This window comes from Rhinatrema bivittatum, chromosome 4, assembly GCF_901001135.1.
Source record: "Rhinatrema bivittatum chromosome 4, aRhiBiv1.1, whole genome shotgun sequence".
In the NCBI taxonomy this organism is placed as follows: domain Eukaryota; kingdom Metazoa; phylum Chordata; class Amphibia; order Gymnophiona; family Rhinatrematidae; genus Rhinatrema; species Rhinatrema bivittatum.
In genome coordinates this window covers 132,002,759-132,018,721 of record NC_042618.1, presented here as the reverse complement: position 1 = coordinate 132,018,721, position 15,963 = coordinate 132,002,759, and the positions used below count along the sequence as shown (strand labels likewise).

Here is a 15,963-nt window from a genome sequence, read left to right as displayed (position 1 = left end):
AGACTGTGTGTGTGTGTGTTTGAGAGAGAGAGATGCTGTGTGTATGTGTTTTTGTGATAGAGATAGTGGCTGTGTGTGTGTATGTGTGGGGGTGCATGTGAGAGAGAAAGAGAGAGAGAGGCTGAATGTGTATTTGTGGGTGTGTATGTGTGAAAGGGAGGAGCATATGCCATCCACACCTCTGCCCCACTAATCCATGACAATCTCAGGGCATCTGGAAATCAAATGTTCCCAAGTATGGAGAGAGGGATTTTTAAAAATCCTTATTTGTTTTAATTATCACTTGGTGTTTGATGTATGTTTGAAATATTTTATTGGTGTTTGGGAAATTTTGGATATTCTATTCGGCACCTGTTTTGAAATATTTATTCTTTTGATGAGTAAGGGGTTTACTACTATGATTGATGTTTTATATTTCATGATTTTATTGTTTGATATTTTATGAGGAATTGTGATATTTCTATTTTTCCACTGTTGCACTACATACAAGCCTGAATTTTTAAAAGCCTGCATGCATAAAATCTGGGGGATACGCGTGTGGTTGGGCTGTGCTCACGCTGAGCGCCTTTTAGAAACCGTCCAGCCATGTGCGTATCTCCTGGTATGTGCTGAAGTGCCGGGCTATCGAAAAGGGGCGGGCCAGGGGGAGGGATCTGGGTAGGGAGGGGTGGGGGCCGACTGGGACAGCGGCCATTAGGCTCTGTCCTGAGGAAGTGCGCTCCAGTAGCCAGCTGGCACACCGAAGTTACTACTGCTTGGAAGGGGCAGTAAATAATAAAACAAAAAAAATGTGGATTAGCTAGGTAGGGGTTAGGGGTTGGGAAGGAGAGGGAAAAGGTAGGAAGGGTAGTTAGGGGGATAGGGAATTGGGAAAACCCTACTCGCGTTGCCACGCATATTTTTTTTAAATCCCTCCCCGTTGAGTGCGGGAGAGGCACGCATGTGTGTGTGGGAATCGTATTTTATAGCATGTGTACACCGACACAAGCATGTTATAAAATAGCCGTGTTCATGTTTGAAAATCGATCCCACAGGGTCTGACTTGTTGCATTTTCCATTTCAATTTGTATGCATGTTTTTGTTTATATTTTATGGTCCCTTTATTCTGTATTTGATGAAGGTTCTCTGTATCCTGCCTGTGTGACTGAAGCAGGGGCAGATTGGCCTGTCAGGGGATCAGGCTTACCCCGGTGGGCTGGTTGCTCCCATCACGTGGTTGTTTTTCAGCTTCCCAGCCAAAGAAAAGAAGATGGACTGCTACAGCCCGAAGAGAGGTCTGCAAAGCTGTGGCAGAGCCAATCCTGCTGCGGCTGGAAGAGAGGCCTGCAGGACTGCAGCAAAACCCATCCTGATTGGCCCCAAATAACTCCCATTCAAAGAGTGCCCAAACCCCCAGAGATGAGACACCCTTACCCACCCCTACCAACCTTCACTGCCCCTTGAGGTTGCTAAAGTCACAAAAATAAAAATTTTACAAACATAAGGTGCAGAGCTAGCCCTGCTCCCAAGTCCCAACCCCTCCCCTTTTCCAAATTCCCCTCTAGACTCCAGCCTCTCCATACTTCCAACCCCCTCAAGCCCTGGTCATCATGAAGCAAAAGCATGATATCTGCTGGCCAGTGCCATTTATTTTGGAAAATGGCCATGCTGGGTCCGGAGCCTAGAGGGGGGGCACTCTGGGTCTCCACTAGACCACCAAGGCTACTTAGGTAAAGCCCTGTGTCAGGAGGGTGGATTAGGGTGGAGGTGGTGGGAGGCAGTTTGGGGGCATTTTTTTGGAAAAAGAGGTAGGAGTTTGAGGACGGGTCAGAGCCATACCTACCCTTTGAAAAAATGTTTCTGATTTTGGCTGCCTCAAGGGATGGCAGGGGAATGGAACACAGTGTCTCAACAGATCCCTGTGGGTTTGGGCACTCTTGAATGGGGAGTTATTTTGGGCTGATTGGCTGCTTTAATAGATGGCCCCAGGAGCACTGAGACAAACGTTAATATCCTGCTTCTCCCAGGAAAGTTAGCTACAACACAATAGTTGTAGCTAACTTTTAATCTAATAACATGGTTTGTGATTTTTGAGGCAAGCTGCAATATTTGATTGACATCAAATTGACTAGCAACAAGCTGATTTGCATGTATTTGCACGCAAATGAGCTCATTACCATATTTGCTGTAACTGGGGAAGATAATGCATGGTAGTTGAAATACCATGCATTGATGCTGTGTTAAGCCATTTATCAAGTGGTAAATGTTGTTTTGCCATGCAGTAAACACCTAACACAGCTTAGTAAATGCCCCCCTAAAGTGGTACCTGAGGCAATGAAGGGGGAACTGACTGCCCAAGGCCACAAAGAGAATCAGCAGGATCTGAAACCTGACTTTCCTGGTTCAAAGCCTGCTGTTCTAACCAACTGGTCACGCCACCAAATTTTTTTGTGTTTGGAACTCCAAGGGCTACCATCAAAGCTGGTATAATAAGCAAAATAGTTTGTTTCATTAAAATAGGATTTTGGCATTCTACTGTTAAAATCTTTTTTGCTATGATTTTAGTGACTTTTGAATTTTTATGAACCACTGGAATTTTTTATAGCCTTTCATTTAAGTTTGAAAGAAGCTTTTGCATACCACATGGCCATGGTTGATGTTTATTTGCAGTCAAGAATGGTGTTTTTCATGCTAACACATCAGATAGTGCGCACTATAACAAAAATGTGTACTATATGTTGATTTAGTGCACAAAGCACCTGTTGTGTCTGTGTGGTCCCATAGGCCAAGGCAGGATTGGTGCTACCTGCAGGGAGAAGCCCTGCAGGTTCCTACCATACCATCGGCAAGCGGAACTGGGTGATGCAGAGACCCAGTACGACCTTCGTCTATATCAGCCCTCATTCTCTGTGGGTTGTGCCTTTGGGTGCTGGGGCCAGCAGGACTTAGGTGGGGTCTCTATGCTGGCAGAAGAGGCGGTCCATGGATAGCTAGATTCATAGGCAGGTGGCGGTCAGGCAAGTCCAAGGCCCAGATGATGGAAAGAGGCAGGCAGCGGTCAAGCATATACGAGATCAGGCCAAGGTCAAACCAGATATCTGTCCAAGAGGAGAGGAGGGATGGAGGCAGGGCAGACGGGCAAGGTGAAGAATGGGTGTGTAACGTGGAAGGAGACAAAAACAGAAGGCAACCAGAGAAAGCTGGATGAAAGCTGAAGATAAACCGGAGAGAGGGACTGAAGACCAGGCTGGAATGAAGAACTGAAGACAAAACTGGAACGAAGACAGGAACTCTGGAAGCAACATGCTCTACTCGAGGGTAGGTGGACCTGTTGCTGAGGCAGTGAGTGAAGGAAAGAAAAAGCACTTTATAGAGCACAGCATCTGATGTCATAGGTGGGCACCATGGGGTTTTTCCAGCTGTGGGCCCTTTAAGAGTGAGGTTGGGCACACGGCTGGACAGACCCGATGGCATCCTACTGCGAGCAAAGCTGGCGACGTCTCGCCATGTTGAAGCAAGGCATCTGATAGTAGAAAGGATCGGTAGCATCGGCCTGCGATGGGGACCCCTTCAGATATCCCTGCTGAGGAGATGAATACAGCGGTTGTGAGGGAGGCCTGCGAACCACTAAATGTAGCAGTACTCCCCCTTCTTAAGCCCCATCCCTGAGGCCTTGAGTTTACCAGGCTACTGTTCATGAAAATCTTTCAAGAGACTAGTGTTTAGTATGTTGGAGGATAGCTCCTAAGAATTTTCTTCTGGGCCATAATTCTTCCATGTGATTAAGTATTCGACCTTTTTTCCCCTCCAGCGGAAGTCTAGAATCTCTTGGACTTTGTCCATATTATCTCCGTCCACAACAACTGTTCGCATTTCAGGCGGGACCCTGGTGGGCCACAAAAGTATCACTGGCTTAAGCAAGAAACACATTATGGTCCTTTAATGTGAGTGGTAGCCTTAACTGGTCTATGACAGGGCCCACGTGTCGAAGCACAGGAAATGGCCCAATAAAATGTGGGGCTAAGCGCATAAAAGGAAGCCAGAGGCGTAAGTGCTGGGTACTCAACCACACTTTTTCTTCCACTTTAAACTGAGGAGCTGGCCTTCGTCGAGCATCTGCCATATTCTTGGCATGAGTGGCGGCTTTCTCAATCAACTGATTAGTCTGTTCCCATAGTTCATACAATTCCTGGGTGGAGATTTGAGCCACTGGAAAGGGCACTGTCACTGGCAGTGGCAGTGGAGGCAGAGGTTATTTTCTATAGACCAGCTGGAACGGTGAGGAGCTGGTGGCAGCATTGATATGATTATTGTGTGAGAATTCAGCCCATGGTAAGAGAGTAGCCCAATTATCCTGGTGCTCATTAACATAGGAGCAGAGGAAAGTCTTAAGGGTATGAATGGTATGTGCCACTTCTCTGTTTCCTTGTGGGTGCTAGGCTGTGATATAATCCAGTGTTATTCTAAACTCTTTACAAAGAGACCGCCAGCACCTTGCGATGAACAAACTCCTCTATTGGATAGTGTGTGTTGTAGGAGGCCATTCAAGTGAAAGAAGTGGTGTGTGAAGAGACAGTAACTCTGGTGCAGAAGGAAGGCCTGGTAATAGGACAAAGTGTGCCATCTTCAAGAAACAATCAATTACCACTCAAATCATGGTGGCACCATTGGAGATGGGAAGGTCCATGATAAAGTCTGTGGACAGTTGGGTCCAGGGTTCCCTGGGGCCCGGCAACAGCTGTAACAGTGTCCAGGGTCAGCCATGCAACACTTTTTGCTGTGTGCTAGTAGGGTACGAATCCATAAGGGCCTGCATATCTTGCTTCATATGAGGCAACCAATAGTGTCATTGAAGCAATTCAAGGGTTCATGCCCACTCAGGTTGACCTGCAACATGGGAGTCATGGGCCCATTTCAACATTTTCTCATGTAGTCTGGCGGGTAAGACTGTCTTCCCTGGAGGGACAGTTACCGTAGAAGCTAGGATTATCTTAGCAGGATCGATGATGGCCTGGGAGACTCTGGGACATTCTCAGTCTGGAAAGAGCGAGAAAGGGCGTCTTCCCATTGATCCTTGAGTGCTGGATAATACCGCAATTAGACGTCTAAGTGAGCAAAGAACAAAGACCATTAAGCTACTGAGCTTGATGTAGATGTTCAAGGCGCTATTCCTCGAGAGCTAATTTGATGGCCAAAAGCTCTTGATCTCCAATGTTGTAGTTGTCTTCAGCTGGGGAGAACTGTTTAGAAAAGAAGGAACATGGATAAAGTACTCTGGACCAGCCCCCATGCCCAGGGAAGAGGCGTCTACTTTTAAGACGAAAGGTCACGTAGAATCCACTCATCAGCGAAGGCGTTCTTTAATTTCTGGAATGCCTCCAAAACCTCAGGTTGCCAATCCTTGTTGGCGCCCTTGTGGGTAAGGGCAGTAAAAGGGGCTGCCAGAGGGGGAGTAGTTTGGGATAAACTGACGGTAATAATGATCAAATCCCAAGAATCTTTGTAAGGCCGGAAACCCCACAGAATGAGGCCAATCGATGATGACTTTTACCTTGGCAGGGTCCATCCAGAATCCTTCTTATGAGACTATATTCCCCAGGAAAGTGAGTTCCTCTTGTTCAAAGAGACATTTTTCCAATTTGGCGTAGAGGTTATTCTCTTGTAGACATTGTAAAATAATGTGGACATCTCGGTGGTGAGAACTCAGGATTTGGGAAAAGATCAATATGTCGTCTAAGAATATGACCACACAGGTGTAAAGCAGGTCATGAAAGATCTCGTTGACCATTTTCTGGAAAAGAGTTGTGACATTGCAAAGCCCAAAGGGCATGACTAACTATTCGTAATGTTCATCGCACACCTTAAACACAGTTTTCCACTCATTACCAGCTTTGATATGGATAAGGTTGTATGCACCCCTGAGGTCCAGCTTTGTGAATCTGTTAGTGCCCTGTAGGAGGTTGAAGAGCTCTGCTATTAAAGAAAATGGGTAATGGTCTTTCTTAGTGATGGCATTCAGGCCGCGGTAGTCTAGGTTATCCTGTCTTTCTTTGCAACAAAGAAGAATCAGCCGGGGAGGAAGAAAGACGGATAATTCCACATTCCAAATTCTCCTGGATGCAGGCAGACATGGCCTGAGTCTCTGGAGGTGACAGAATGTAAACCCATCCACATGGAGGTTTGGCTTTTGGGATGAGCTCAATGCCACAATCATACCTGTGATGAGGCACTAATATTTCAGCCTTTTTTTTCAAGAAGACATTTTTGTAGTCTGTGTATTATGACCTTGAAACAAATATCTGCATTAATAGCTCCATACATAGCAGATATAACTAATAAATCTTTGCATGAAGGTACCTTACCTGATCAACTCAAGCAGGCTATTATAAAGCCTATACTTAAAAAGAATAACTTAGATCCAGAGGTTCTGAACAACTATCGACCAATTTCTAATCTCTCATTTATAGCTAAAGTAATAGAAAAAGTGGTATTAAAACAATTTAATGATCATATAGAAGCAAACGATATTCTATACCCAACTCAGTTCGGTTTTCGGAAATATTTTAGTACCAAAACTCTTCTTTTGTCTTTATCTGACACAATACTAAAAGGTTTCAATCAAAGACAATGCTACTTATTAATCTTTCTGGATTTATCAGCAGCGTATGATACAGTAAATCATAACATCCTACTAAATAGACTGTCAGAAATCGGGATTAAGGACAAAACATTAGATTGGTTCTCCTCCTATTTAACTAACAGATCAAATCAGGTTTTTATTAACAATTCATACTCAAAAATTTACTCACTCGAAACAGGAGTACCCCAGGGCTCTGCCCTATCGGCCACCTTATTCAATGTGTACATGTTGCCCCTGGGTCAATTACTGTCGGGTCTGCAGGTCAACTATTACATCTATGCAGACGATATTCAGATCGCTATACCAATAAATGACTCCATTGAGAAAAGCTTTAAAATTGCTAATATTTATCTAAATATTATTAGACAATTACTAAAACAAATGAAACTGAGCCTCAATTGTGAAAAAACAGAAATTATGTTGTTAGAACGTAAACTAACGCCATCTGATCAATGCAAAGTTTTAACATGGAAAATGTGTCCATTTCTTTAGGGAATAAAATTAGAGACCTAGGCGTGTGGCTTGACCCCGAATTTACACTTAAAAAACACATTTCAACAAAGATACAGGAAGGTTATCATAAATTATTAATTCTTAGGTGCTTAAAATCCTTACTGAACCACGATGAGTATAGAACTGTTCTCCAAGCGTTGCTATTCACCAATATAGACTACTGCAATTCTTTATTGCTTGGTCTTCCAAAGTCATCACTTAGACCATTGCAGGTTTTGCAGAATTCCGCTGCCAGACTCATTTCCGGTACTAACAAAAGAGACCATATCACCCCTGTCCTTGCCGCATTACATTGGCTACCAGTTGAATATAGAATTAAATTTAAGACTTTATGTTTGATACATAAAGCAATCTATGCAGAACAAGTAGACTGGATGAATGCGGTCATACGCATACATACCCCTCAGCGAAATCTGCGTTCGGCGGGTAAAGGACTCCTTACGATTCCTTCTATATTTACTGCCAAACTTACTTCTGTCAGGGAAAGGGCTGTTTCATTAGCTGGTCCAGGTTTATGGAACTTATTACCCACTGAATTAAGGCTCCAGAGAGATTTAAAAGAATTTAAGAAAGCACTAAAAATGTGGATGTATATACAAGCATTTCAAGTAGAAGTCAGCCAGTAATTTTCTGTGCTTTTTTCCTATGTGGATATTTTTTGTTGATTATTTTATGTTAAACAGACATAGTTTAATGAGACTTTTACTTTTACATTTAGTATTTTAGTTCTTATGTAATTTTATTTTATTTTAAGTATTTATATGATAGATAGTTCCCTTATGATTGGTTTAAATTTTATTGTATTTTATGTTTTATTTATGAAACACTGTATTTTATGTTTTTTTAAATTAAGAAACACTGTAAACCGGTGTGAAGGTATACACCAAAATCAGTATAGAAAATTAAGTAAATAAATAAATAAACAAATAAATAAAGTAGTCATGGTCATTGAACAAAGCAGTTCTACGGACTCAAAGCAAACATTTGTGTATCCCTGGCCCCATCGGGTGAGTTGTAAGATAGAAGAGTCGAACTGGGGTTGATGCTGCTGGTGCCACAGTAACCCCAGGATGATGGGGTGAATGGCCCTGGAAATCACATGCAAACTTAGTTTTTCCAGATTCAAGAGGCCAGTGCTAACAGTTCAGGCACTGTGGTCAGAGTAACTTGGCCTAGAAGGGGATCTTCATAAACAGAAGAGATTATCAAGGGAGAGGTCATCTGGACCATGGGAATTTGGAATTGGTCAACAAGTTCCTTCAAGATAAAGTTTCCTTCAGAGGCAGAATCTACAAAGGGTGTGAGTGGAGAAGCGAGTGGAACCCAACTCCAGGGTGACTGGAAGTAGTAGTTGGGGAGCTGGAACAGTAAGTCCTAGGGTCATTTCCCTGCAGGACCCTTGGCGTTGAGGTTTCCCAATCTCTGTGGACAGTGGGCCAAAAGGTTATCTCGGGCAACGCAGTACAGACAGAGACCCTGCTGTCTGTGACAGAATCCCTCCTTGGGAGTCAGGCAGCAGCATCCCAACTGCATTGGCTCTTCAGGGGGAGAAGTTGAAGGAGTAACAGGTCTGTTGAGCCCTTTGTGTAGTCAGCGGTCATTTTTGCCACTTAGGGTGAAGAGAGTCTCCAGTGCGGTGGGGAAGTCTCGGGCAACAAACTTATCTATAATTTTAGGGGAGAGGCCTTCTACGAAGATCACAACTAAACTGTCTTGCCAGTATAGCTCAGTGGCCAGTGTCCGGACCTATGTTGCATACTATGCCAGGGTTCTTGAGCCTTGATGGAGGTGAAGAAAGTCAAAAGCCATTGTTGCTGCATGGTCAGGTGCCTCGAAGACAATTTGAAACTGCTCCATGAATTGCTGCAAGTTGAGCAGGAGGGGGCCTCCTTGTTCCCAGAAGGGAGAGGCCCAGACCAGAGCTGCTCCATCCAGCAAGGAAAGGATATATGTAGTTTTAGCCTGGTTGTTGGGAAATAGTAGTGCTTGTAGCTGCAAGTGCATATGGCACTAGTTCACAAATCCCCGACATCGCTTGGGGTCCCCGGTGTACCGAGGAGGAGCAGGTAACTGTGGTATTGGATGGCTGGAAGCTGTGGGAGGTGGCAGTACCAGTGATAGTGGAGGTGGTACCACAGAAATGGTCAGCATGACCAGGTGAGTGGATAGCCAATCCATCAAGGCTGCCAGAAACGCCAGGGTCCTTTGCTGATTATGCAACCTGAGGGCTAGGCAAGGAATGACTTGCAGTGAAATTAATTCCATTGAATCCATGGCCTCGGCAATCTTTTGTGTATGTGGACCCTTGGGCCTTGGCAGGATTGGTGCTACCTGTAGGGAGAATCCCTGCAGGTTCCTACCTTCGGCAGGCGGTCCATCGGCAGGTGGACCCAGGCAATGCAGAGACCCATCAGGCCCTTCACCTGTAAACGCCTTCATTCCCCTTGGGTTGAGCCTTTGGGTGCTGGGGCCAGCAGAACTTAGGTGGGATCTCTCTGGTGGCAGAAAAGGCGGTTCATGGATAGCTAGGGTCATAGGCAGGTGGCACTCAGACAAGTTCGAAGTCCAGGTGATGGTCAGAGGCAGGCAGTGGTCAGCTGAGTACAAGGTCTAGGCGATGGTCAGAGGCAGGCAGCAGTCAAGGTAATCCAAGATCAGGCCAAGGTCAAACCAGGTATCTGTTCAAGAGGAGAGGAGGGATGGAGACAGGGCAGGTGGGCAAAGTGAAGAACAGGAGGGCAACATGGAAGGAGATGAAGGCAGAATACAACTGGAGACAACTGGACGAAGGCTGAAGACAAACTGGAGTGAGAGACTTAAGACCAGGCTGGAGCGAAGGCTGGAATGAAGACAGGAACCCTGGAAACAACATGCTGTACTCAAGCGTAGGTAGACCTGTTCCTGAGACAGTGAGGGAAGGACAGGAAAAGTCCTTAATAGGGCACAGTGTCTGATATCATCAGTGGGCACCGTGGGGCTTTTCCTGCCATGGGCTCTTTACGAAGAGAAGGTTGGGCACGCAGCTGGACTGTTCCGGCAGTTTCCTGTCACGATTAGGGCTGGCTACTTCTCACCACGTATGGCATCTGGTGGAAGGAAGGATCGGTGGCATTGGACTGCGATGGGGACCCCTCTGAACGCCCTGCTGAGGAAGTGAGAGTGGCAGTTCACAGGGGAGGCCCAAGAACCGCCAAACGTCACAGCAAAGTTTTTCTTCTTCACAAATAGTAAGTTTGCACAGTTTTACACATATGAAATTTTATTTACATCAACAGTTAATGAACTGCTGAGATGCAAAATTAGGGAAAACAGCTCATTAACTATTAGTGCATTGTAGAACTATGTGTAAAATTTACTTCCCAAATGTTGTTTGCAAATGAGGTGTAGTTTGGGGATTTTTTCAGGGGGGGGGGGGGGAGGCTTTTTGAAAAAACTTTTTAGCTAAACTTTTTTTCTACCAGGCGTATGTGCATGGGTAGAAACATAGCAGTGAAAACCTAAATAATGCATGAAAAAAAATCACTTAGATTATTAGTATACTGGCACAATCATGTTGCTTTAATTTGCATATTTTTGCTTCTACAGAATGGAGGACAAAAAAATGAAAAAAAAAATATTGCTTGTAAAAATATTCTAGTTTATAATAAAAGATTTGAATTATATGTGAAATGTTAATTACATTTTTGTGTATTTTCTGATGAAAAACCCTTACCATAATACCTCTGTTTTATTTTTGTTATTGCTGTGTTTGTCTTGTGATGCAGAAGCTACATCCATTATTTGTTTAAACTTTTATGCCTTGGTGAATTTGCTATTCAAAAAGGTAGGTAATAAAGCCCTATAATACAAATAACAATAATATACAAACTGAAGCAACCAGACTGGACCATCTTGGTTAGCCAATTCCTGATGAGTGACAGCTGAGTTTCTGTCACTTCATTTTGCATATTTTTGCTGCTTCGAGCAAAAATCAGCAATTCCCATTGCACCAAGTCTTTGCCAAGTGCTTTGAACTCACAGTGCAAATTAGAGGATTACGGATGGATACATTACTGCTCCTCCAGCTCAAGTACATTGTTCTAATTTATTTCTCCTCACCGCTGCTCACAAAAGACTTGCTTCTCCTGTTCTTTGTTGTGAAAGAGGCGTTCCACATTTTAAACATATTTAAAAACAAAACAAAATGTCCCTTGTGCAACCAATCTTTCTCAATCAGTAGAGATTCTTTCATCCATCTGGTTAGTCAATAACTAAAAATGTTGATCTGTTTTCAGGAACCATACGGCCTGCGTGTTGGATTCAGTGTATTGGGAATAGCCAGCTTCTGTCCTTGAGGACCACAAATAGGTTATCAGGATACCCTCTGTAGGCAAATTAAACTGATTATTATTTCTGTTAGCCTCCTTGTAAGGCGCTACAACTCATGAATATTTATTGTGGGTAATCCTGAAACGCAGATCTGCTTGCAGCACTCCAGGAGAGGAGCTGTCCATCGCTAGCTACTTTGGATGGTCAGAGAGCACACGGCAACAGCAGCAGCAGCAGCAGCAGCAACAAAGGGGTTAACCCAAGAAGGAGACTTGTCAAAAGGGAGCATGTGCAGCTGCAGCGCATACATAGGATGTGTTACTGTCACTGGCACACTTAGGCAGCCCAACCATCCTGCATGCATGGGGGAAAAGAAAAGACTGCATTGCTGAGGAAAAAAAAAAAACTATCTCCCTCGCAGCCCCCCTGCCGGATCCTCCTCCTGTCTCACGGTAGGCGCTGCACATTATATTCGGGAAATGCCGCACGGCGGTGCCGTGGGGGGTTTGGTGGTGGTGGTGGTTGGGGGGATTGGAGACCGTTGCCGTTGCTGTTCCTTTCCAGGCTTCAGGAGATCAAAAGGATGCGTTTGTCAGCTGCTGCTGCTGCTGCCCTGCTCCTCCTTTCCTTGCCGGGAGTTCAAGGAAATGTAATGTTGAACTTTAACCGCCTTGAACAAAGCAGGGTGGGGGCGGGGAAGGGAAGAGGATCAGGGTCTGCAATTGGTTGCCCGGGGCAGCAGAAGGAAAACACCGCAGCATTTTGCTCTCCCGGGTGTGAAAGAGGAAGAGCCCGGGCGACCCGAGGCGCCCCTCTCGGCATTCTGCGCTTCGCCTTTCAAGGCAGGGTCTGAGCCGGCGAGAAAGACAGCGATCCTTAAGCATTCATGAAACAGGAACTGGCCCAGCAGCCAGTCGACGGAGAGGAAATTAATGAGAGGGATTTGTTTTTTTTATTTTTTTTAAAAATAATGTGTGTGTCTCTCGTATTAGGAGGTTATTGCTAGTTTTCTTCATTACCTCCGATAGTGCTGTTGGAAGAGCAGCATATTTTAAATCTGAGGAGGTTTAGTTGAGGGAAACAGATTTACTTTTCAGTTTTTTTCTGCTGTCTCTCGATCTGCCAGTTCAACTCACATGAAGAAAGATATATTGTTGCCTTGGGGGGCGCTGGCACGTCTGGCTAGTGGCTATAGGGATTTCCCTTTTCAGTTTACTTAAAATACACATCATGTATTAATGTATGCTCAAGGTCTAGCAAGAAATGGTCCTAATGGTTACTATATGCTCTCCCCCCCCCTTCTCAAGTGTTTTACCATCCTCATTTTATGTTTTCCTTTCAAATTTATGTTCCCTCCCCCCCCTCAGCAGTGACCCCTTGGTGCACCCCTGAGATTGTGGCAGGAGTAGAGAGAGTGATGCTGGTAATTTGCTCTGTGCCATGGATTTTATGAATGGGCAGTCTGTGTGTGAGTGGGAGGAATACTGAGACCCTACTGCCACCAGCCTTCATTTAGCAAGCTCAGCACTGACGCTAGTGCTTGGGGTTCCTGGTTGGCTCTGTGCAGTCTTGTAAGTGGGCTGAGTGCACAAAGGGAGTCCCTGATCTCTGCAACACAAGAACGCCACTGGATCGCAGAGGGAGAGTTCCCTTGACCTTCTGGGGCAAGAATTCACTTTTCAGCACATGATCTTTTTCTCCTCTACTAAGGGAGAAGGGGGGGGGGGGAAATAGGATCCATTATCCACACTGGCAGTGGATGGACAGTACTCTGGAATCAGTCTCACAGTAAGGATGTGCGTAAAAGCAAAATATTCATTTCATGAATACTCTGCATATGAGTGTCTGCAGAAAATTTTGCAGGGGTGGAGGCATAACAAAAAATAGGGTTTTATGAAAACAAAATCATAGAAATAGTTACAAAAACAGTTTTTTTCCATTAAAATTGGGGCCTCTTTGGCTTCTGAATGGCCACCCATGAATTTGTAAAACTTGGCCATGAAACTATTTGCCATAAAACGTAAGTGGGCTAAAATCTATGCACACAGGGGGAAATGGTGAAATTCACCTGTTCTGAAACATTTTTCCAGTTTTCTTTTAAATGAGACAAAAAGAAGGAGGTTTGCAAATACAGTGAAAAGGCAAAGTTTGTTGTTTCTCACCTGTTTTAGAAAAAAACATTCAAGTTAATTCCAGGATGAAGAGTAAAATCGGCAGCATTTTTTTCACCTCATTTCAGAAAGGCAAGCAGGTTTTCACCCAATTCTGTTTTGTGGGCCTGAGCTCTAGCCATACTTGCTGTGTGATCTTGCTCAAGTCCCTTAACCTACCTGTGTTCAATCTGTGCTTCTCAGTGAATGCCTTAATGCTTGTCTCCTCCTTGCTGTTGAGGTGCCATACCATCCTTACCATTGTCTCTCACAGGTTAGACAACAGTGCCTGTCACAGTTTCATTACAGATCACCGCGGGTCCATCTTTTCCTAGGTCTGCCTGGAGCTCTTTTCCTGTAGGTCGATATAGAAGTGCATCTTTTGGGAATCTTCCATGTTACATTCTTTCTGTGTATTGTTTCCATCATTCTTTACAGTATTTGAATTTCTCATTCATGGAATATATATTTAGTTCTTATATTGTCATTCCAAATCCTATCTCATGTATTGTATCCTTTAACTGATCTTAAAAATGTAGTCTGAATTCTACCAACATCTTTATTATTTATGACCCATGTTTTGAATCCATAGAAAAGCGTCAGTGTGAACATAATTTTATAAACTTTGTGTTTACATAGAAACATAGAAGTGACGGCAGAAGAAGACCATACGACCCATCCAGTCTGCCCAGCAAGCTTTCACAGTTATTTTTCTCATACTTATCTGTTACTCTGACCACTGAGGTCAGGGCCCTTATTGGTAACTTTTTGATTCTAATTTTCCTTCCACCCCTGCCATTGATGTAGAGAGTAGTGCTGGAGCTGCATAAAAGTGAAGTATCAAGCCTAATTGGTTAGGGGTAGTAACCGCCGCAATAAGCAAGCTACTCCCACACTTATTTGTTTACCCAGTCTGTGCCATTCAGTCCTTGTTGGTTGATGTCTGAATATAAATCCTCTTTTCTTTATTCCCCCTGCCATTGAAGCAGTGAGTTGCGCTGGATATGTATTCCAAGTGAAGTATCAGGCTTAATTGATTTGGGGTAGTAACTGCCGTAAAAAGCAAGCTACACCCATAATTATTTGTTTACCCAGCCTGTGCAATTTAGTCTTTGTTGGTTGTCTTAATATAAATCCTCTTTTCTTCATTCCCCCTGCCGTTGAAGCAGTGAGCTGCGCTGTATATGTATTCAAAGTGAAGAATTGGTTCGGGGTAGTAACCGCCGCAACAAGCAAGCTACTCCCATGCTTATTTGTTTTCCCAGACTATGCAATTCAATCCTAGTTTCTTTCCAATGACACAACAAATTGAATGGAATCAATGTAATTTTTTTGTTATATTCCTATCACAGCCAAAAGTAATGTCACAACCAAAGAAATTAAAATGTGAAACTTTTTTCCAAGACCATAGTTGTCCATGACAATCTTAGTTCTTTTAAATCCCATTGTCTTTAAGAATATTTTGAGATTATAATTCTTAATGGAACTGATTAATTGCTTTCTGAGTTTCATTTTCCATTTATGTAATATTACTTGGTCATTAGCAAAATGTATTGCATTTATAAATGCATTATGATTCTGTGGAATTCCAGATTCAGCTAAATTCTTCCATTCTGTGAGAAGGTCATCACTGTAAACAGTGTTAGCAATAAGCAACATTCTTGCCTTCCTTCTTGATTTATTTCAATTGATTTTGTAAATTTCATTCCATAATCAACAGTTATTTGTGTTTTATTGTATAAGCTTTAGATAGCGTATATTAAATGTTGATGGTATCCACTCTTCTCCAAGATTTGCCACAATTCTTTTAAACATAATGTTTTTATTATGAAAAAGCACCATACAATGCAGAGATCAAACCAGGACTACAAAGCTTTCATGAAAAATAGTCCCATACCAACAACATATTCAAAAACTTGTCATCAACAATACAACAACCTAAGGGGTAGATTTTTAAAGAAGCACGCGCGCGTCCATGTATGTGCGCTTCCCGGCGTGCACACATGAACGTGCTGGGTTTATAACATGTGCACATGTTATAAAATTGTTGGGCCGCACGCACAGTTGCTCCAGATTTTGTAATCCACGTGCATATGTGCGGGCGGCGTGTGCAAGGGGGCTAGAATTCTGCAAATTTCGCATGGCGACACATCCTGGCCTTCCCCAGTTCCCTCCCACTATCTAACCTCCCTTCCCCTTCTCCTCTCCTCCCCACCCCCCTAAATCTAACTTCCCTTCCTTTTTCTTTTTTGATTTTTTAAGTTGCTGCTCCTCCGAAGCAGAAGCAGCTTGCGTATGCCGGCCGACTGTCGGCACGCACTTCCCCGGCACAGCAGCAAATGGCTGCTGTACTGGCTGCCTCCAGCCCCACCC

General features: G+C 43.9%; 1 protein-coding gene across 3 annotated transcripts in view; it reads left to right on the top strand.

Annotated features, from left to right (window-relative positions):
- Positions 1-11,537: 11,537 nt before the first annotated feature.
- Positions 11,538-15,963, top strand: part of TMEM229B (transmembrane protein 229B) — a 166,088-nt gene continuing 161,662 nt past the window's right edge. For all 3 annotated transcript variants that reach the window (XM_029598846.1, XM_029598845.1, XM_029598841.1), the window contains exon 1: positions 11,538-11,892. The gene's annotated coding sequence lies outside the window, so the exon portion shown is untranslated. The remainder of the gene's footprint in view (positions 11,893-15,963) is intronic.